The 20,052-nt window shown below is 42.8% G+C and overlaps 1 protein-coding gene across 16 annotated transcripts in view; it reads left to right on the top strand.

Annotated features, from left to right (window-relative positions):
• ERC2 (ELKS/RAB6-interacting/CAST family member 2) overlaps positions 1-20,052 on the top strand; it is a 937,892-nt gene that overhangs the window by 831,819 nt on the left and 86,021 nt on the right. For 3 of the 16 annotated variants that reach the window (XR_006715875.1, XR_006715877.1, XR_006715878.1), the window contains one exon: positions 4,678-4,866. The exons of 12 other annotated variants lie outside the window; for them this stretch is intronic. The gene's annotated coding sequence lies outside the window, so the exon portion shown is untranslated. Of the gene's footprint in view, positions 1-4,677; positions 4,896-20,052 lie in introns of all 16 variants that reach the window. One more of the 16 variants, XR_006715876.1, reaches the window with a different exon arrangement.

The raw sequence follows: 20,052 nt of genomic DNA, 5'->3' as shown, positions 1-20,052 counted from the left end.
AAGTCTATGCCTTGAAGCAAAACCTCATTGGAACCCCATTATGATGGAATCCTGGGCTGGCCTCAGCTAGAGCGGCCTGTGTGAAGACACAACCCTTTAGCTCACAAACCAATTCAAAGCCCTTCTTTGAGGCTTAACAATGGATATGCTAATTAAATGAGTTCTATCTTCTCATTCAAATTAATCCTGAAGGAAGGACCTCTGCCAGTCTATTCTTAGTTACTGCTGGCATTTCAAGGAACATAAATAAGTGCATTTCCTTTAAAAAATATTCTATGGGGGGGCGCCTGGGTGGCGCAGTCCGTTAAGCGTCCGTCTTCAGCCAGGTCACGATCTCGCGGTCCGTGAGTTCGAGCCCCGCGTCAGGCTCTGGGCTGATGGCTCAGAGCCTGGAGCCTGTTTCCGATTCTGTGTCTCCCTCTCTCTCTGCCCCTCCCCCGTTCATGCTCTGTCTCTCTCTGTCCCAAAAATAAATAAACGTTGAAAAAAAATTTTTTTAATTTAAAAAATATTCTATGGGGAGGCCTGGGTGACTCTTGATTTTGGCTCAGGTCATGATCTCACAGTTTGCAGAGCCTGCTTGGGATTCTCTCTGTCCCCCTCTTTGCCCCTCCCCTGATTGTGCTCTCTCTCTCTCTCAAAATAAATAAGTAAACTTGAAAATTAATAATTATAAACATAGATAAATAAACAAGCAAATAAATAAATAATTCTATGAATCCATCAATTTTTCTTATTTTAAATGGCTTTGCCCACATTTGTCCAAATAAGTAAGACTTCACCATCTTGGGCTTTTTCTCTGAAGAGTGAGTGTTAGGTCTTTGTTGGAGGGATAATTTCTGTTTCAGCCCAGCCTCCTCAAACTTTTTGGTTGAACCTGAATCCAGGAAACCCAGTAACAATCTTAAGATTTCATTTTCCTTCCTGTGGAAATGAGAAGCCAAATTCTCATGTTGGAACTCATCGTATAGATGCTTGTTCTTCATTTCTAATTTTCTCCTCCACGTTTTTTTCCTCTTTGTTGTCTTCAGGTAAAATAATTTCTATCTGATACAGTTTACCCCACCCTGGTCCTTAATGGGTCAGTGAGTCTCCTGTGGCTTCATGGCCCTGATAGCAGTGGGTATTGCTGTCTTTGGTCTTTTTGTTTAGTCAGTGCTGCCTAGTAGATTGTTTACATGGCTCTTGGAAAGTTCTAGGAGTGTTCTAGGACTCTAAAGAGTCCTTACACTTTAAGTAGAAGACATCATAATGCTACAAGGAATTATGTTTTCAAAGATGCTGTGAGGAAAATCCAATAAATACCTCAAATGATATATTAAAGCAGTGGTTCTCAGCTGGAGGTAATCTTGGCCCATACCCCTAGATGTCTGACAATGTCAAGAGACATTTCTGGTTGTCCCAACTTGGGGAGGGAGGTGCTACTGGCATCTAGTGGGTAGAGGCCAGAGGACACTTCTACACATCCTATAACATATAATGCATTCCTAACAACAAAGAGTTATCTGCCCCCAAATTTCAACAGTGCCAAAGTAGAAAATCCTGCATTAAAGGAATTCTCACTCTTTTTTTCTTTTTCCTCAAGGCCTGGGAAAAGAGAAGGAAAAAAAAGAAAGAAAATTCTCCATTATCATGAGTGCAAGTGTCCTAAGTTCTTACATCCCACACAGATCCAGAAATTGGAGAGTACAAGGGTACCACTGAGCAGGGCAAAGTGCAAGGTCAAGGCAGGTCTTCTCGGCTCCAACAGCTGTCTCAGCTCCAAGGAGAGACAACTCAGACCAAAGCAGAGGACCAAAAAGTTACAAGGATGTTTAGATTGTGATAAAAATCATTTTGCAGATTAAAGTGCTTCCTCCTGCCCATAAAATGGTATGTTCTTTAAATAACTCAAAACTAGGAGGCATTTAACTGTGTTGTGAGCAAGAGGCAGAACTGCTGCTCAGGGCCATGGTCAATTAATTCCATCCTTGTAATCAAGCCTACCCAAGCTGTAGGTGGTGGCACTCTCCATATTTTCTCTAATGTGCCATTGAACGACCCCATGTTCTAAATGCCACTATTCTCAACCTGAAGGGATTCCAGAGATATTTCCTTGGACCCAGTTTCTCTCTCTACATCTCTTAGCTCCATTCTCCCTCACTCCTTCGGTAGTAGCTAGACGGCTGCTCAACTGCCGGATGCTTCCTCCTCCCATATGCAAGCCCAGATAAGAAGAATCTCTTTCCCAAGATCCTCAGCAAAGCCTCAGTATGTCTCATTGGCTTTTATTGGGTCACATGCTCATCCGTGAGCAATGAAGTGGCTAGGGAAATTCTAGGAGCCAGTTGCCTGAGGCCAAGGTCATAGCACACTCCTGAGCTGGGGGTGAGTCTAGTGTGATGCATGTGAGCCAGATGTGGGTAGATGTGTTGTGTCAAAGGGAAATTGGGTAAGATAATCAAAATAGGAGGAATGGATGTCCAGGAGAATAAACACACACACACACACACACACACACACACACACACACACACACTATTTGCTATGAAGAGGCTTTGGATTCAGAGGTGGGAGCCTGAGGTCCTTGCCTTTAATGACCTGTCTTTGCCATTAACTAGCTGCATCACTTGAGATAATTCCATAACTCTCCTTGCTTCCTTTATCTCATCCACAACATGGAAATAATACTAATATCAGGGTGGTGGTGAAAAATCAACCTTGTGATATTGGAAAGGTTGTGCAAACAAGTAGTGGTGGTGGTGTTTGAGTCAAATGGATTCAGTTCACCTTCTAGAGTCTAGAAGAAGACCAGCTACAACCCACCCAGCAAGTCTATGCCAGACTTCGGAAGCCAGTGTCTAAATTTATCCCAATCCTCATTGTTGCAGGTCAGTGTGGGAAATCTTCTGAGGTCAATGATTGAGGTAATTGGCTTGCTGTGGATCTTGAAAAAGTCTCTCTGTTAAATGACATAATTGGTTTTAATTATATAATTATGGCACTTAAAGTGTGGGGGTGAAAGGTTACTATTATATTTAGAAGTAAGATCCCCAAATGAAGCAAGGGTGTTCAAGCTAGTGTTTCTTCAAATTTCTCTTTTTATTTTTTCAGAGGGAAGTCAGAGTAGGCTGGCCTTGGCCCTGGCCATTTTGGGATGATTATCCCGCATGAGGTAGTGCTAGGGCTGCTCACAGCATCATAGGAACCTTTGTAAAGAGACGGGAAAAGGGCTTCCGTAAAGACCTCATTGCGATCTGAAGTTAATGAGCAGTGGGAACTCAACTGTCAGCAATTGAATGTGATTGGGCAGGGTAATTATATGATTGCCTCTGGTGTTTGCACATGCACAGGGATATTTTTATTGGAAAAAACCTAATTGCTTACTTACTTAGTGGAGGGAAAATCTAAACAAATTTGTGTTGTCATAGATTAAAAAGACATCCTTTCTTTGTCTCTAAAATAGCTGCTTGCTCTCCTTTTTAGAAGTGAGGGTTTTGTTCTTTTCGTGTTCAATCAGGGATGTTGTTTGCAGGACTTGAATTGTATGCTAATATGAAAATGTAAAGGAAAGCTACTTTGGACTGGGCTTGGTACGTTTTGGTAAAATGGCCATGTGCTTATTGCCATTTCTTAAACCATCCCCTACAATGGTCTCTTTCATACGGCAAATGCAGCTAGAACCCTGGGCAACACTCAAGCTACTAGGATTTTCACAGGGTTTTTGTTTGTTTGTTTGTTTGTTTGTTTGTTTTGTTTTGTTTTCCTGCGTGGAGCCTGGTGGCAAGATTGGCTTCAGGAGCTATCTGGTTTTCCTTAGTTGCATTAGGCAAGTAGGAGGTATCATTTCTATGGCAGCCTTTTTGACATCAAAACATCAAGGGTAAGAGGAGCAAAATGTTCCCTTTGTGATTTCCCAGGAACTTGGAGGAAAGGAAAGGGCAAAGTGAGAGAGCCTGAGGGAAGAAGCCTTGGGGCTGTCACTTTGATGATGCCAGATTTCTGCCCAGTGTTGAGTTTTGACAATCCTAAGTATGGTATCTCACTTACCTGTGATGCTGGTGTGCAGAAAACAGATTGCTGCAACTGGGTCTATTCTAGAGCAGTTCAACTCTGTATTATTGGTTTGTTTTTTCTATCTTCTTATAGAACAAACTATTTTCTAAGTTCTTTCCTGAGATCCCACCAGAAGAGGCCAAAGCATGACTGGATTGTGGGGTTTGGGGGAGCGCCTTGTGATGAGAGCAGCCCCTCAGATCAGCCATGCTCTCTCATCTCAGAATCTTGCACATGCTGCCACACCCTAGTCTTATCTGGCTAACTCCATGCCTCCTCTAGGCTCAGTGTTAAATGTCACGTCTTCCAGGAAGCCTTCCATGACCACTCACCCCAAGTCTGGGTTGGCTGCCTTTGCTTTATGCTCCATGACACCCTCTAGGTTCCTTTATCCACTGTCCTTTAACTGCTTGTCTCATTGTCCTGACAACCCAAAAGCTCCATGAGGGCAGGGCTTGTTTATATTTGTCACTGCTACATCCCCAGAGCCTGGCACAATGCTCCACGAGTGTGTTCAGAATGACCGAATGAGAAGGGAATGGTTGCTGAATGTCCTAGGGAATTGTGGTATGTGCTGCCTGGGCTTCCCTACCCTTGCTGTTAATACCGCTTTCTTGTTGCTTATAATTTTCATTGCCCCAGATGATCCAGCTCTGTCGGAGGCACGGAGGCACAGTCAAATCTCATGCTGTACATTGATCACCTGTCCAACCTTTGCCTAGAGTGGGAGCCCCCAGTTCCTTCAAGAGATCCAACTTTACCTGTCTGTAAAGAAGAAGAGGAGGAGGGAGACAGCGGGGAGGATCCGGTGGCAGTATAACACCAGAGCAGGTCCAATGTTTACTTTTACCCTTTTGGAGGTGGGTAACTGCAAATACCATGGGGAGCTGGGTTTCAAAGAGAAACCTGTGCAGTGACCTTGGATTTGGGGGCTCACGCATACTTTATTTTTTGCTAGGGTGTAGAGGTTGCTGTTTTTGTATTTAATTCACAGCCAGACCATTCCATGATTACCCCAGCATAGAACAAAGAGCAAGGTTCATCATCCACATGATGTAAATTCTTGTTATCGGTCTCATGTTATTTGTGTCTTGCTATGTGGACAGAGAGTACGGTTCATTCATTGGTTCCTTATTTTCATGACTATTATATTTATCAGTTGCTTTTCAAGGCCTGTGATTTTCAGCAGCCTTTCTCGTTTTGATGCTCTGGCTTTTGATGTTTTGAATCCTCCCCAACTCCACCTTAGACCATGAGATCCTGAATAACTACCAAAGAAATGAGCTGGCCTTGAGACCACCCCCAGTGTTTAAGTATGGCCTTACACAGCCCCGGGGGTGTGTCTAACCAGCTTTTTCCCTAAGCAGAACGTGAACCTCTGACTTTATAGGCCTCGGGCAAAAGGGCTTCCTACTAAACGCCTAAGCCCCCAAGGTTGGACTTCCTTTTGTGGGTTGGGCCATGATAACAATTTCTGGGTGGATGTACATTTGCATGTGGAAAACCATGGCTCACATGTGGCAGGAAAGAGTAAACCCTCAGAGCCGCAGGGGTGCTTCTTGCACAGTGGTCTGTGCCGACTTCCCTCCATCTAAAGCATACTCTATCCTTTGGTTCTGAGTCTCTATCTCGTTTTTGTTCTTCAGTTGCATTTCTGCTTTATCATAATAAGCACCTCAATTGGAATCTTTGGCGGTTCCTTCAAGAAAGAGAGTGAGAAGGGGCACGTGGATGGCTTAGTCAGTTAAGCATCTGACTTCGGCTCAGGTCATGATCTCGTGGTTTGTGAGGTTGAGCCCCGCATCGGGCTCTGTGCTGACAGCTCAGAGCCTGGAATCTGCTTTGGATTCTGTGTCTCCCTCTCTCTGCCCCTCCCCCACTTGTGCTCTGTCTCTCTCTATCAAAAAATAAATAAACGTATAAAAATTAAAAAAAAAAAAAAGAAAGAGAGTAGGAAGAACCTCTTCTTATAGTAGGTGTGTTCAGCAATGTTGTGTTCTTTGAATCAGATGGGGATGGGCCATGGTGAGCTTTATGCCTGAATTCCAAGGAAAAGTTCAGCTTCATTTTCAGTTTTGCCTCAGATGCCTCACTACCTCACATCCTTTTCTGGATTGAGGCAGATAATTACTGCCTACACAAATAAATCACATACTTTTGTAAAAAAAAAAAAAATTTTTTTGGAATGACATTTGATTTGCAATTAAGCTTGGTGACGTGGTCTCTGAAGTGTCTCATCTTGTCTAATCACAATGATTTATGTCCTTTCAAAATACTTCTGCACACAGGGCTTAGTTCTCTGGTTATCATTGCATAACAGGGTGCAGGGAATAACTTAAGAACAGAAAAAGACAAATTAGAATAAATGGTTGCCATTTGAGGTCAGGCTCAAACCACTGATTATTTCTGTTGTTTTGTTTGAAAAATGTTTTCATGGCCGTTCATTGACTGATTTATTCAACAAATAGGTTTAAGCACCGTCTGTCTAAGCACCCTGCCTGGACCAGCAACCTGCTTTCTGGCATCTATCACCTGGGAACTTGTTAGAAATGCAGATTCTCAGGCCCCACCCAGAACTGCTGAATCAGAAACTCTGCAGGTGGGGTCCAGCAAGCTGGGTTTGAATGGGCTTCCTGGTGATTCTGCTGCACACAGAAGTTTGAGAAGTATTGGTTTAAAACTTCTGTGAGTATGTGAGGTGAGGGCATTTATAGGAGAATACCTATAGCCCTGTCAGCCAGGAACTTGTAATCAATTTGGGGCACAAGGCATAAATTCATTAGACAGTTTGGCAGAATGATCTTTATAAAATGTAAATTACATCATACACTCACTTCCTAAATGCCCCCACGCAGTTCCCTTTGTGCTTGGAATAAATATAAATGCTTGGCTAGGGCCTACAAGGCCTGGCATGCACATCCCCTGCCTACCTACCAAGCCTCATCTGGGTGCCATTCCCTCGCATCCCTGGGGTTCTGCCACAGCACACCGGCCTTCTTACTGATCCTGAAACACACCTGCTGAGTGATGTCCGCAGCAATAGAGGAAGGGGAAGGAAGAGAGAAAATTGCAAAGGTTAAGTAATAGGCTTGGTCACTGAAGTATTTTTATATACAATTCAATATTTATAAACCAGTGTCCCTGTTGGCTAATATATTCACATATTGATATTTATATGTATCTATGTGACAATACGTTCATGTGATAACCTAAAGTAGCAGCCTTATCTTGTAGCATAGCAAAGTCTGAAAGGAGTTGCTGAATTGTTAAGGAAACATTAAATATCGTTTAGTCTTAAGGTCATCTATTTGTATTGATGTCTGTCTCTGAGACGTGGTCCCATAGGCACAGTGCTCCGTCAGCTACTGAGAACTGAAAAAATGTGGCTGGGGGTATGAGGTGCTGAGTGTGAAATTATCTGTATGGCACCAGAACATGCCTGGAGCCCATGCATAGTTCTTGCTGGCTTCACTTTAGTTTTAGGAAGGATGATGACCATGTTCATTAGGTTTCGTCTTTGTAAAAAGTTATCTGTGAATGCCAGTTGTGGTCTTTGGGGTGTTGTATTAAATGTACCATGTGATTTGGGAACAAAGCAGCTGTTTGGATTTTTATTGAATGTAAAAAAAAAAAAGTGGTCTCTTAGGATTCTCTTTATAATGAGAAGAGGAAACACATATTTTAAATATGACTTGTTTAAAAAAACTTACTTGATTTCGAGGCAAAGGAGTTGTTAAAGATTTGGGACTCCTAGAGTGAGGAACTGATGGTTTTTGGGTGTTGTTTTTTGTCTTGACTACCCACAGCTCTTTTGCAGTAACAGACTATATTATAGGCATAGCACCTCTGGTTTGGGGAATTAGTTGCTTTTTATGAGGTCTCTCGTTTGAGCTCTTCAGTAGAGAAGGGAAAGGTAGGTTTGAAGGAGCCATCAAGAAGAGTGGGAGGTGGGAAGTGCTCCTGGCAGCCCGACAGCCTTCCCTGGCCTTGTGGAGTTCTCCCTGGGGAGTGGAGGAAAGTCTCCCTACCACATAAGTGCCCCAACTCACCAGGAAGCCCATCCTACTGGAAGACAAAACTGGGCTACCAGGGGTGACTGAGCATGCACCTGTGAACAAGACAGACACAGCCTATCCCTGCCCTCTGGGAGTCCACAGCCTGGGGGCCAGGAGATACTAGCCAATAACTAGTCAAATAAAGGTGCATTTTCATACTGTGAAAGGTGCTCTGAAGGCTAAGAGAGCCAGGGGAGCAGAGAACAAAGCAGAAGATTTCCTCTTGGGTTAGCTGGGCAGGCCTGCTCTTTGGACATGAGCTTGAAGCTGAGAGCCAAAGGATAACCAGGTGGGTATTCATGCAGGTGTCTAGCTTGGTGGCATGGTGGGGGGTTAAGAGCTAGCGTCCCTGGGGAGCTGGCGCCATACCACCTCCCATACTAGCTGGGATTCTGCCCCAGAGGCCACCACAGTAGAGAATCTCTGAGCAAGCACATGGGCAAAAACACCCAAAGCCTGGCTGCAGAGTGAGCCCCGGGCGAGGAGCTCTTGCCCCACAGAGACAGATTTCCAAGTGTGCACTGGCAGGGCTCCCACCCCTGTGCCTAAGCGTGACACCAGTACCTGGCCTCCAGTGCTTCCAGTGTTTCTCTGAGGTCCCTTCTTTACGGGGCAGCCTTTGTTGGTCTCCCCCTTGAGAGCAAAGCTGCCTGTAGGGAACATTCATCATAACCTGGAAGATTCTTGTGTGACTTTTAGGGAGACATTTCAGTCACGTTCAGAGAATCTTCTTAGGTGTGGCCAGCAGCTCTGAGGAATGAGGAGCTGTCTTCACCCGCTGCCTTCTTGACCTGGAGCCATCACTACACGTATCTCATTTGTCCAAGCAGGGACAAAGGTTGAGGGCAGGTTCTTTGTTTTTTTGGGGGATGTGTGTGTGTATGTGCGTGTGCCTAACATGCTGACTTTGCCCAGATCTGGCACTCAGAAATAGCGGACAAATGAGAGAAGATGTTCTGTAAATCGAAATGTCCTTGCAATACTGAAGCTCGATTTGAGGAGTGTGAAATCAAAGTGATATCTGTTTCATTCATTTATTCATTCACCCACCCAAAAGCAGTAACTGAGGTCTTACTGTTTCACTGTGCAGCCGAAACACAATGCCCAGCACATGGTCAGTCAGTCCACAGTCCATACTGATGATTACAGAGGAAAGACAAAACCAACTCTGCCTCCTGAATCTCTTTGTGTTCTGGTCCCACTGAGTTCTGTAGCTGTTCATCCCTCACCTGTCATTTAGGAGTGACAGTGCAGACTACCAGGCTCTGAGCACGTCTGCTCCTCTTCAGAGAGGCAGAACTCTCCCATAGGAGGGAACTCGTGGCATGAGCTCTGACTTGTAGAGTGCCTAAGCACAGCTCACTGACTGTCTGCACAAAGCCTGGGAGCACAAAATGACAGAGGGCAGTTAAACTTCAGGGTGGTCTGAGTGGCTTTTAAAAAAATTAACAAATTAATAAAGACAGCTCTTTGGAGCATCTGAGTTTCTGCTTGCTGAAAAAAGCCTCGCCTGTTTTCTGAGGAGACGGAGGTTTCCTTTGATTGAAACAAAGGGACCATTTCTGCAGACCTGAAAAATTAGGGGCTAGGGTCCCAAACAGAGCCTATAAGCCAATTCTGCTCAGGTGGCTGTTGGGATGACCCACACAGGGTCCCCCCACCTCGCCCCCGCCAAACCTGCAAATACCACATATAATCCAGATTTCTGGATCGGGGGGGGGGGGGGTGGTGGGAATCAGATGATCCAGCAACACAGGGCCATATTCCCACAGATTGCTACAGCGGTCCCCTCTCATCCCAGCCTGCCCTTTCAAGTTTACTGGTCACTGATGTCTTGCTTCCAGTGGGCTCATATCCATCATTCACATTACCTTCCTGGTCGCTGTCAGCACAGTGTGCAGCCCCGATGAGGACATGCAGTGGAGGGCCTTGTGGTGGGCTCATAGTTGTGAGCAGCAGCATGGATGACGCCCAGATCTGCCCCTCCAGTAAGCTGTCCAGAAGCCACATGGCACCACCTTGTCAGGTCAATGTCAGTGGATCACCACCCAACGTGAGCTTCTCATAAGAAAACAGTGGGCACTCACCCAGGCCCCACCTCATGGATTCTGACTCATTTGCTCCGGGCTAAGTGGGGCTGTGGGATCAGGTCTACCCAGGCAGCTTTGGAAGGCCTGCTCATGACCCATGCACAGACCACCTGCTCTCTCGGCAGGTGCTTACTCTCATCAGCACCTTTATAAGCCCCTATCCCCTTCCTGAATTAATTTGGAGCATTACAGGGACACCTGGGTGGCTCAGTCGGTTAAGTGTCTGCCTTTGGCTCAGGTCATGATTACGAAACTCACGGTTCGTAAGTTTGAGCCCCACCCCAGGCTCTCTGCTGTGCGCACAGAGCCCACTTCAGATCCTCTGTCTCCCCCTCTCTCTGCCCTTCCCCCACTTGTGCACACGCTCCCTCGTTCTCTCTCTCTCTCTCTCTCTCTCTCTCTCTCTTTCTCAAAAACAAATAAATAAATAAATAAATAAATAAATAAATAAATAAATAAAAACTTAAGGATCACAAACCACTGTCCTAAACATGGATTCAAAGCCAGAGCACACATGTCCAAAGTGGCTCTCAAAAGGGCTATAACGCCAAAAACAAAAATGTTTTAGTTTGGAATCCCAGGTATATCAGCAAAAACTGGGACTTGGGTGGGGAAGATGGTAGACACAGATGCCTGCCTTGTCTTGTGCATAACTGCGGGAGGTCTCTCTATGTCTGTTGGTTCCTGAGGCAGGCCCGATGTGTGCTTCTTAAAGGCAGCCTGCTATTTTCTTACTAGATGCTTGTGGATTGTTTCTTCTTTATGTAGACAAGCCAATAATTTTGCTAACCTATATCTGGTATTTGCTTTCTTTATATTCCTGGTGTTTACTAAGCTCTTTTATCTTGCTGTGTACCTTTTCCATCTGCATAAATGTATTGCTTCTTTTCTTAGTTTTAGCCTTCTCTTCTGGAGCATCTGTTAGCCTCAGGTTCTTCACTATCTAATGCCCATGTCCCTCATCTTGTTACATCTCCCCATTCTGGGGTAACCTTGCAAGTTGAGGCTTTGTTTCACTGACGGTATTTTCTGCAATGGTGATTCATGTCTTAGTTGCTTCTAATGTCAGCTGTGAGTCCCTTATTGCATTTTTATGGGGTGGTAGGTGGTAGAATTCTCTTTCCATTTTCCATCTTAGCTATGGCCCTCTGCCTCGGTGCCCCATATGAGCTTTTTGACTCATAGGGAAACTGAGGCCCAGAGAAGGATGTATTTACCAAAGGTTATATGGACGTTTCCTGGTGGAGGTGAGAGTCGAACTCATGTTTCCTACCAGCTCAGTGTCCTTTTTGTCTCCCAACATTCCACTTGCAAGATTGACTTGGAGGTGCAAAATAAATAATTAGGTAGGTAATCAACCTAAGCAAATGTCATAGCTATTGAGTATTCCCACAAAAATTACCTACCCCATATTCAGTTCTCTTCCCCTACAGAATAGCTTGCCTCAATGAGCAAATTTCAGTGGAGAAAGCTAGAACGTGGGGAAAGTTGAAACCAGTGGTTTTCAGTCGGGGGCACTTTTGCCCCCATCCCTACCCCCAGTGGACATTTGGCAATGTCCAGAGACATTTTTAGTGATCACAAACTCAGGTTGTATGTGAGGAGAGTGCTATTGGCATCTAATGGGTAGAGGCCCACTATGCACCGAATAGCCTCGACAACAAAGACTTGCCCTGCCCAAAATATCAATAGTGCTGATGTTTAAAAACCCTGGTTTAAAGGGAACAAAGTCTACATTTTATATCAGTGAAATACAGTGTGCCTGTGGACTAAAGCCCCTTGGGAGTCCTCAACCATATACATATACATACATACACACACACACACACACACACACACACGAGTCAACCCTGGACCAGAACAGAATGCCTCATAAATATATATGTGACAGTTTCTGACATATATAGATACTATTGTGACTTCTAAAATAATAATTCACTTACAAATTTACTGAATTCCTAGTAGCTTTTTGTTGCCAGGTGTTTTTCTGAATCAAAAAATAAGAGAAATAAAATCACTGAAGAGGAAGGCTGTGCAACATTTTTTATCTTTAAAAGGAGTGCTCATCTAAATTATGCAGCCCCTGTCTTCCATGATAAATTTGAAGTTCGGTTGTGCCCTTTGTCAAGTAGCTCCCAATCTGAAGGAAAATCCTTAATGTCTGATGGCTTTTCCCAGTGGCTACAATGTTGGAGAAGATCTGGCAAACAGATGTTTATGGTGGAAATTTTCCATTCTAGAATAGTTCCTTCTGAGCCAGGAGGAGCGTTAGGTCAGAGAAGAGTGTGCCAGACAATATGCCCCTTTGTTAATCAATGCTGTCACCTTGGCTACCCCTCCAGCAGCCTCATCTTCCTGAAATCTTCAGTAAAAAGGCCGTTCAACCAATACATGTGGCATCAGCCAGGAGTTTTCTAGCTCTGCTCTAACAAATAGCAACGACAACAAGGAATGAATTTAGTCAGATTCAAAGGAACCTTAAGACTCATTCTGTAACAATGTCGCATTTCTGAAAGAGCTCCTGAAGGCAGATTATCAAAAGCCAGTTTCTTGAGCAAAAGTCTTGAACAATTAATGCAAAGTAATCAAGTTGACTATGCAAGGGTCTGAAAGCTTAGCAACATTTATTAAGTATGCTGGGACACATACTGTATATTCAGTGCTCTGTTGGAGTAATTTAATTAGTCTTCATAATAACCTCTGATTTTAAGTACTGATATTATGACCATTTCATAGATATGGAAACTGAGGCTTAGGCCCACTAAGTGACTTGTCCAAGGTCACACAAACTGTTGGGCTAATAATACAGCCAACACTGCTGATTTTGAGTCAATAAGCTATCCCTTGTTAAACTGGAAAATTCAGTCCTTGTAGAGACATGCAGTTATTATAAGAAGTGATTTGAGTCCATTTTAATAGAATTGGCAAAGGATAGTATCTGTATAATAATAACAGAAACACCAAGTTTGTTGAAAAAGGTATTTCCAGGTTATCTCCTCTGTCCTCATTTGCAGCCTCCACACACGATAGGGTGTGATACAGAAGTGACTTGAAGGGGATCAGAGTGATGCTCACAGTCAAGAATCAGGCACTTCCATTAACCACATGTGGCTCTAAGCAGGTCACTTGGCTTCTCAAGGGTTCAGACTTCTTCTGGCACACAAGGGAGGTGATAGGTTATTCAGCGACCATTTATTTGGTGCCTATGATGTACACAGATATTGATGACAAGCTCACTGTCTCTTACTGAGACAAACATACAAATAATCCTAATGTAATGCGATCCGTTCTAGAGGAGAGATCTGTACTTTAGGAGAGGCTGTGAGTGTTGCAGGCCACCAGGGCAGTCTGTGTTTACTGAGTGCCTACTATGTATCAGGCTCCATTCCAGAAGCAAGAGATTGCAAATGTATTCCATTTTAGTTGGGGGCTAGGGTGGGGTGAGAAGAGATAGTAAACCAGTAAACAAACAACAGAGTTATCTCCAACACCAGTTAATTACACAAAGAAAATACAACAGAGCGATATAATAGAGTGACGGGGTGGAAGGTGCTACTCCACCTAAGGTAATCAGAGAGGGCTTCTCTGAGGAGGTGACAGTAAGAAAAGCCTTGGAAAATGAGAAAATTTTTCTAGGCAAAGAATTGGGTGAAATAGCCTTGATGTGTAATGTTCTAAGATGTCAATATTTTTTCAATGGAGAAGTTCAGATGTCAAGCATGTGATATCACTTCTTAAGATTTTTGGAGACTTTTCAATGGCTTAGATGAAGCTTATAAATTATGAAACTGAAATCTTGTATATTCCTATTAATGTTTTAGCTGTTTAACTGTTCAGTTTCTGGGAGAGAAGCATTCAAATACAATGATTATGGATTTGGTCATTTCTGTTAGTAATTCTGTCAGTTTTTGTTTTCTCTATTTCTAGGCTATGCTCTTAACTGTATTCAATTTCTTTACCTAATATTATAGCTTCCTGATGGGTTGTTCTTGTTACCATTAGTATCTCCATTTATCACTATTAATGCTTTTATCTTTAAATTTTATTTTGTCTGATAATATTGCTATAGCAGCATTATTTTGGTTAATTTGTGTGAGTGTATGCCTTTCCTATCCTTTTATTTTCAGCTTTTGTGTGTCACTGGTCCATTTTATAAGCAACATAAAGCTGGTTTTTATTTTTAAACCTAGCATCTCTGTCTTTCAATGGGTGAATTTAAGCTATTTATATTTATTGCGACTAAAGATTTGTCTTCTTATTTTGTTTCTTGTTCTGTTATCACAGGTGGGTTTTTTTTTCCTCTTTGCTTCCTTTTTTTCTCCTTTACTGCCCAATTTGAATTGACTGTGCTTTCTTTATTTCTTTTTACTTTATCCTCCACTGGTTTTGAAGTTACATATTCTATTTCTCTTCTCTTAGTGGGTTGGATAGTATCTAAAGAAGAATTTGGCAAACATTCAGAGATTCTTAACGCGTTACATTGTATTGGTTTAACAGCTTTCTCTGGTATCCTGACTCCCCAGTGGCCAGGTCTTTAATGGGGAAGGGTGTAAATGAAAGTGCAGAGCATGGTCACTGTGATGATTATATCTTCGAGTGTGGATTTCCAGCTTGCCTTTGCCAAGACCTGTGCCGTATTGCCTGAGGGTTCTGGTACTTGACAAACTGTAAAACCCTCATGGGTTATGGGTAACATAGCAGCTTCTAAGCAAGGAATCACTTGGTTTCTTCTGTTGCCCTTCTCCTTGTCTGCATTTGAGCTCTTGTAAGTGATGATAAACGTTAAATAGCTCCTGTAAAACTGTTGAATTGTCAGTTTTTAAACTGCATAAAACACTGACATTTTCATTAGATCCCAGTCCTGAGGAATGTCCGGCTTTCATCATAACGGATTTGTTTACTTCTGCAGAGAGTCTTAATGTGCTGCCTACGGGAGAGATCTTACTGTCACCTGCTCTTAAATGGGAAAGTCTTTGTTCAGCCAAAGATTTTTGGAAAAGGATTTGCAAGAGGGCTTTTTCACCTCCCCCTCTCCTTCTCCTGCCATTTCAGAAAAGGGTAAAGGATGGGAATAGAGTCTTTGAAGAACTTTGGGATTGGACAGGAAAAATTTCAATGTAAAATAATCCTGCAAAGTCCATTAGGAGACACAATGTTGGAAAGATGCTATTAAACCACTATTTAGTTTCAATGTATCCTGTTAAAGATAAGCAAATTATATCTATGTCTTTTTGACCTCAATCCTTTGCTCTACATTTAAACAGATATCTTGATTTTAGATTAATAAACTCTCTTGTGTATATTAGTAGAGAAAACATTTTAAACTGCCGGGTCTTTCTAAGCAAATAAGAAAGGAGAGAGCTTTTATCTTCTGATCATTGCATTAGATTTTCAACATTTTTTTTTTGCAGAAGATGCCAAACTCTAGGAACAAATGTAGAGTCATCTCCATTTAACAAGCTGGAAAATGTGCGTGCTGAAAGACAGTCTTGTCTTAATATGACCAGGGCTTGAGAATGTTAACTTTCCTGGAATCAACATGTTTGCAACTTATGGCAAAGTTTCTTGCTTATTTTTTAAAAGAACTCCCTCTTCTGCATTAGCTTGTTGAATATGACATTGGCAGGTTTATCTTCTCTCACATTTCAAGAGAGGGAGCCTGGCATGAGTCAGGCAGATTAGCATTTAAATTCTCCTCCTAGGACATGCTAACTGTGTAATCATGGATGAATTACTGAACCTTTCTGAGCTTTGGATTTCTCATCTATAAAACTGACTAATATCACTAACTGACTTTTCACAATTCATATGATCCTTAAATAAGAGAATATATGTGAAGTCCTCAGCGCAGAACTTGGTGTATATAGTAAGGGACCATTAAGTGACATCTGATAATGATGATACTAATTGTGGTGGGGAGAATAGTCATAAAGATGGTGGTAGTGGTAAGGATGTTAATGATGGTGGTGATAATGATGATGATGATGGTGGTGGTGGTGGTGATAACTGGATGTTCTGAGCCCCCTGAGAAAGGCTGAAAGAAGATATCACACAATGAAAGAGTCTGTGAAAAGGCAGAATTTTCTATTACTACTTGACCCACATTCCCCCAGCTTCTACGTGGGCACTCTCTGTCACCAGGAGGTCCTTTCTTAATAAAGTTCTATTATAGACAGCAAACCACAAAAGCCTAGTTTGTTCATGCAGTTCTGTTTTCAGACCTGGATTTGCCTTAGAAAAAAAATAAGAAATGTTACTCTGAGTGATTTGATCCTGTTGGTATCCATCTCCTTCCTAAGCTCGTTCCTTGGCTTCTGTGACATTGGATATTTTGGAGTTCTTTTTCAGTCTCCTTGAACATTTCTCTGTCATCTCTTTGCCAACTTCTCTTTCTGTGGTCATTTGGATACCTGAGTGTGGAACTCAGAGAAGGTGGTGCAGGAGTACGAAGGGCCTATAGTGAGATTGGGACAGAATATGAGTGTAGTGTCACAGGAGCAGAGAGTAGGGACAGTTCCAGGTTGAGGGAAGAGGAACATATGTTTTAATATCAGAGAAACGGTGAGGATGAGGAAGGCTGGGCAAAACCATTTCTTTTGACACTGGAAGTTGGCATTGGACACAAAATCACTGGGAAGGTGAAAGAAGAAAAGTAAAGGAATATCTTAGAGATATGGAGGTGGAGACCATAGAAATGGAAGAAACACAGAGGAGGTTGCACAGTGGAAAGACTGTTTTTTTTAGGTAGGAGAGAATCAGGCCTATTTGTAGACCCAAGAGGAGGGAGCCAGAGGAAGCTGAGCATGAAGATGTAAAAGCAGGAGGATTCAGGTACTTTGTCCTGCAGGAAATGGGAGAGGTAGGAGCAGGAGTTCACTGGTCCATAAAACCATCTGCCACATCCCCCGTGAGCAGACAGGGGATATCACTAGGTGAGAAAAAGTATAACCTGTGACATATCTGTCGAATGACCTTGACTTTCTCTTAAAGAAGGTAAGGTCTCGAAGAGAGTGAGAGATATTTACAGGCATGAATTTCTGGGGAGAGAGTTTAAAAAGTAACACTGTCTGAAGTAGAACAAGAAGTCAACCGGTGGTAATTAAAAACTTGCCAAGGAGCCCCATGGAGGGGAGGAGTTGTGTGATTCTGGATCTTACCATCCTGTTCTCACCCTGGTTTCTGTCCCTGGGATCTTCTGTGGACTGTAAGCATCCTGGAATCCCAAGGGTGGCCCTTGATGCTCCCACTCCTCACAGTGGGGTCCTCCCTTTGCCTCTTCCATGCCCAGCCCTGCCCCCAGATGATTTTCACATAGAAATGAACCAAGGGACTGATTTGCACCAAGGTAAGGAAGATTGCAAAGGTGTAATGCCTCATTCCACCCAGGAATTAGTGTGACAGGTAGTCAAATGGAAGGAATGCAGAATCAGGAGTCAAAGGCATGGCATGTAGTTCCAGGTCTAGTTGATTTACCTGCTATTATGCCCTTCTATAGCACAGAATGTCATGTCATTCTTGCCTGCCATTGCAACAGCAGCATGTTATCTAGCACCTGGCCTACAGTAGGGGCTTATAGAATTTATTTGACTAGGTTAATGGATGAAGATATGAAAGATCTTCAAACATCCCATCACCCTGTTCAAATATGAGGGGCTGTTATTTTGATGTGCATTTTAACAAGCAAAGTGTCCCAAGAATGACTCTCTAATAATAGAATGTCAGCTACTACTGGTAGGCAGGTGAAACAAAATACTTTCAGCAGAGCTGGGTGGAGGCTTTCGAGAATTGCTGAGATTTAACTACTTTCATGTTGACATCTATTGGTTTGGCTTATAGAAAATTAGCTCCTATCTCTTCAGTAATCTGGTCCAAGGTCATTTTTCATTCTTGCTGTTAAATATATATATATATACATATATATATATATATATATATATATATATATATATATATATGTATATATATGTATGTATATATATATATATATGTGTGTGTGTGTGTACGTATATATACACACATACATACATATATATATATATATATATATACACACATATATATATGTATACACACACACACACACACTTTGTCATTACAGAAAAGAAGCTAAGGTTCCACAAAGGCAAAGAGAGGTGAAAATGGTTCTAAATAAAGAAGCAGAGCCTCCTTCTCAACCCACTCTTTCTACTCTCCCCCCACCACACACACACAAATAAGATCTTTCTCTACCTTTCCCCAGGACTCCACCACCATGAAGAAATCAATTGTCAGCCAAATCCCAAAAGACTAAAAGAAAAATATCTCTTCAGAAGGAGAGGGCAGATGGAGGAGATGGAATCATCAATAAAGGCTGAAGGGATTGGCCTAGAGAGTGTGGAATCCAAGAGGGTGTTTATTTTCAAAACAAAAGCTTACTGATCATGTACTTTTCAACAGATGAGAAAAATGGAATGAGCAAAGCTTGTGCCTGGGCTTGGGGACATGCCCGCAGTGGCCTGAGCTACTGAGTCAGCAAGAGCGGCTTTTGTTCTCTTTGCTCCAGGAAGGCTGCATCTGGTCTGGTAGCCCTTCCCATTTCTCTAGGTCACATAGAATCCCAACTTTCTGCCCTGCCCGCACATTGGAACAGCCCAGGAAACTCTCACCAGCTATCCTTTGGCATACAGCCTGGCATGATTGAAAAGATGTCCATCACAAATCCCACTTTTGGCTGGCATCTTTGGGGGCACTGCTCTTTTCCACAAATGTTTCTTACAAAAAGCCTTTTGAGACAGGGAAGTTGTTTTTCTTTAAGAGCTATGTGTCAGAGCATTAGACAGACATGATTGGGTTTAAAATCTGCCTCAGCCACTTGCACATTGTGTGACCTCATGCAACTGAGTTTTCTGAGCCTCAGTTTCCTGGTTCATAAAGTGGGATAAATCAGACTTGCCTCACAGGGTGTGGTAAGGATGAAGGGAATGGTGATAAGATGCTTGATAAGAGGGTCTGGGAAAGAGAAAGAAGTCAGTGGTGGGCAGTGAACTTGGCTGGAGAGACCCCTAGACCCCAAGACTTGTGCTTATTTCCTGTCGTGGATGTTTGGTTTGGGCCTTGGTCGGTTGCTTTTTCAAACAGAACCACACACATGCTTATGTTTTGAGTGCTCATTCTCTTTGTAAATAGCTCCTGGCCTGTGTGAGTAACAACATCTTCCAGGCCCTGCTTGCGCTCTGGGTCTTCATGTCTGCACCTGGAAAACAAAGGGTGCAAACTCGATTCTGATTAATTTGAACCAGCTTTGGGGTGCCATTCCCGCCTTGGTGTCTGCGAACCCTCTACTAAGCTTTCTGTACCAGAGACTCCCCCTCCCACTCACAGTGCTGGGTCCCACAAAGATGGAACTGTGAGGTCATACGTGAGATAATGAAAAAAACATTCTTGTTCATGTTTCCCAACTACTCTAGAATTAATTATGTGCACGTGAAAATCAACCACAATGCTACCGCTTAACGATGCAAAGTAGGAAGTCAGTGTTCTGCATCCACTTACTTTTGGCAGTTTCATCACACCCCCCAGATGTTGACAGTTTGGTGTATGTCCTTCCTATTTTTTCCCCTGAGCTTATAACACATATTCCTATTTACATGGATACATGCATATGTATGTAAATTTTGTAGAATTATGGCCTGCAATTTGCATTTTGGGGTCATTGCAGTTTGTTTAATACTATATCAAGCGCATCCTCGCAGGTCAGTATAAATAAATCTATCTTCTGTGTTTAATGCACCATTTGCATTGTTCACTACATTGTTCTATTGTTCACAACATAGAAAAGCCATAGTTAGGGGCACCTGAGTGGCTCAGATGGTTAAGCATCTGACTCTCAGTTT

Source organism: Leopardus geoffroyi, chromosome A2 (assembly GCF_018350155.1).
Source record: "Leopardus geoffroyi isolate Oge1 chromosome A2, O.geoffroyi_Oge1_pat1.0, whole genome shotgun sequence".
In the NCBI taxonomy this organism is placed as follows: Eukaryota; Metazoa; Chordata; class Mammalia; order Carnivora; family Felidae; genus Leopardus; species Leopardus geoffroyi.
The sequence above is the reverse complement of the archived record's forward strand: the minus strand, read 5'-3'. Positions and strand labels throughout refer to the sequence as shown.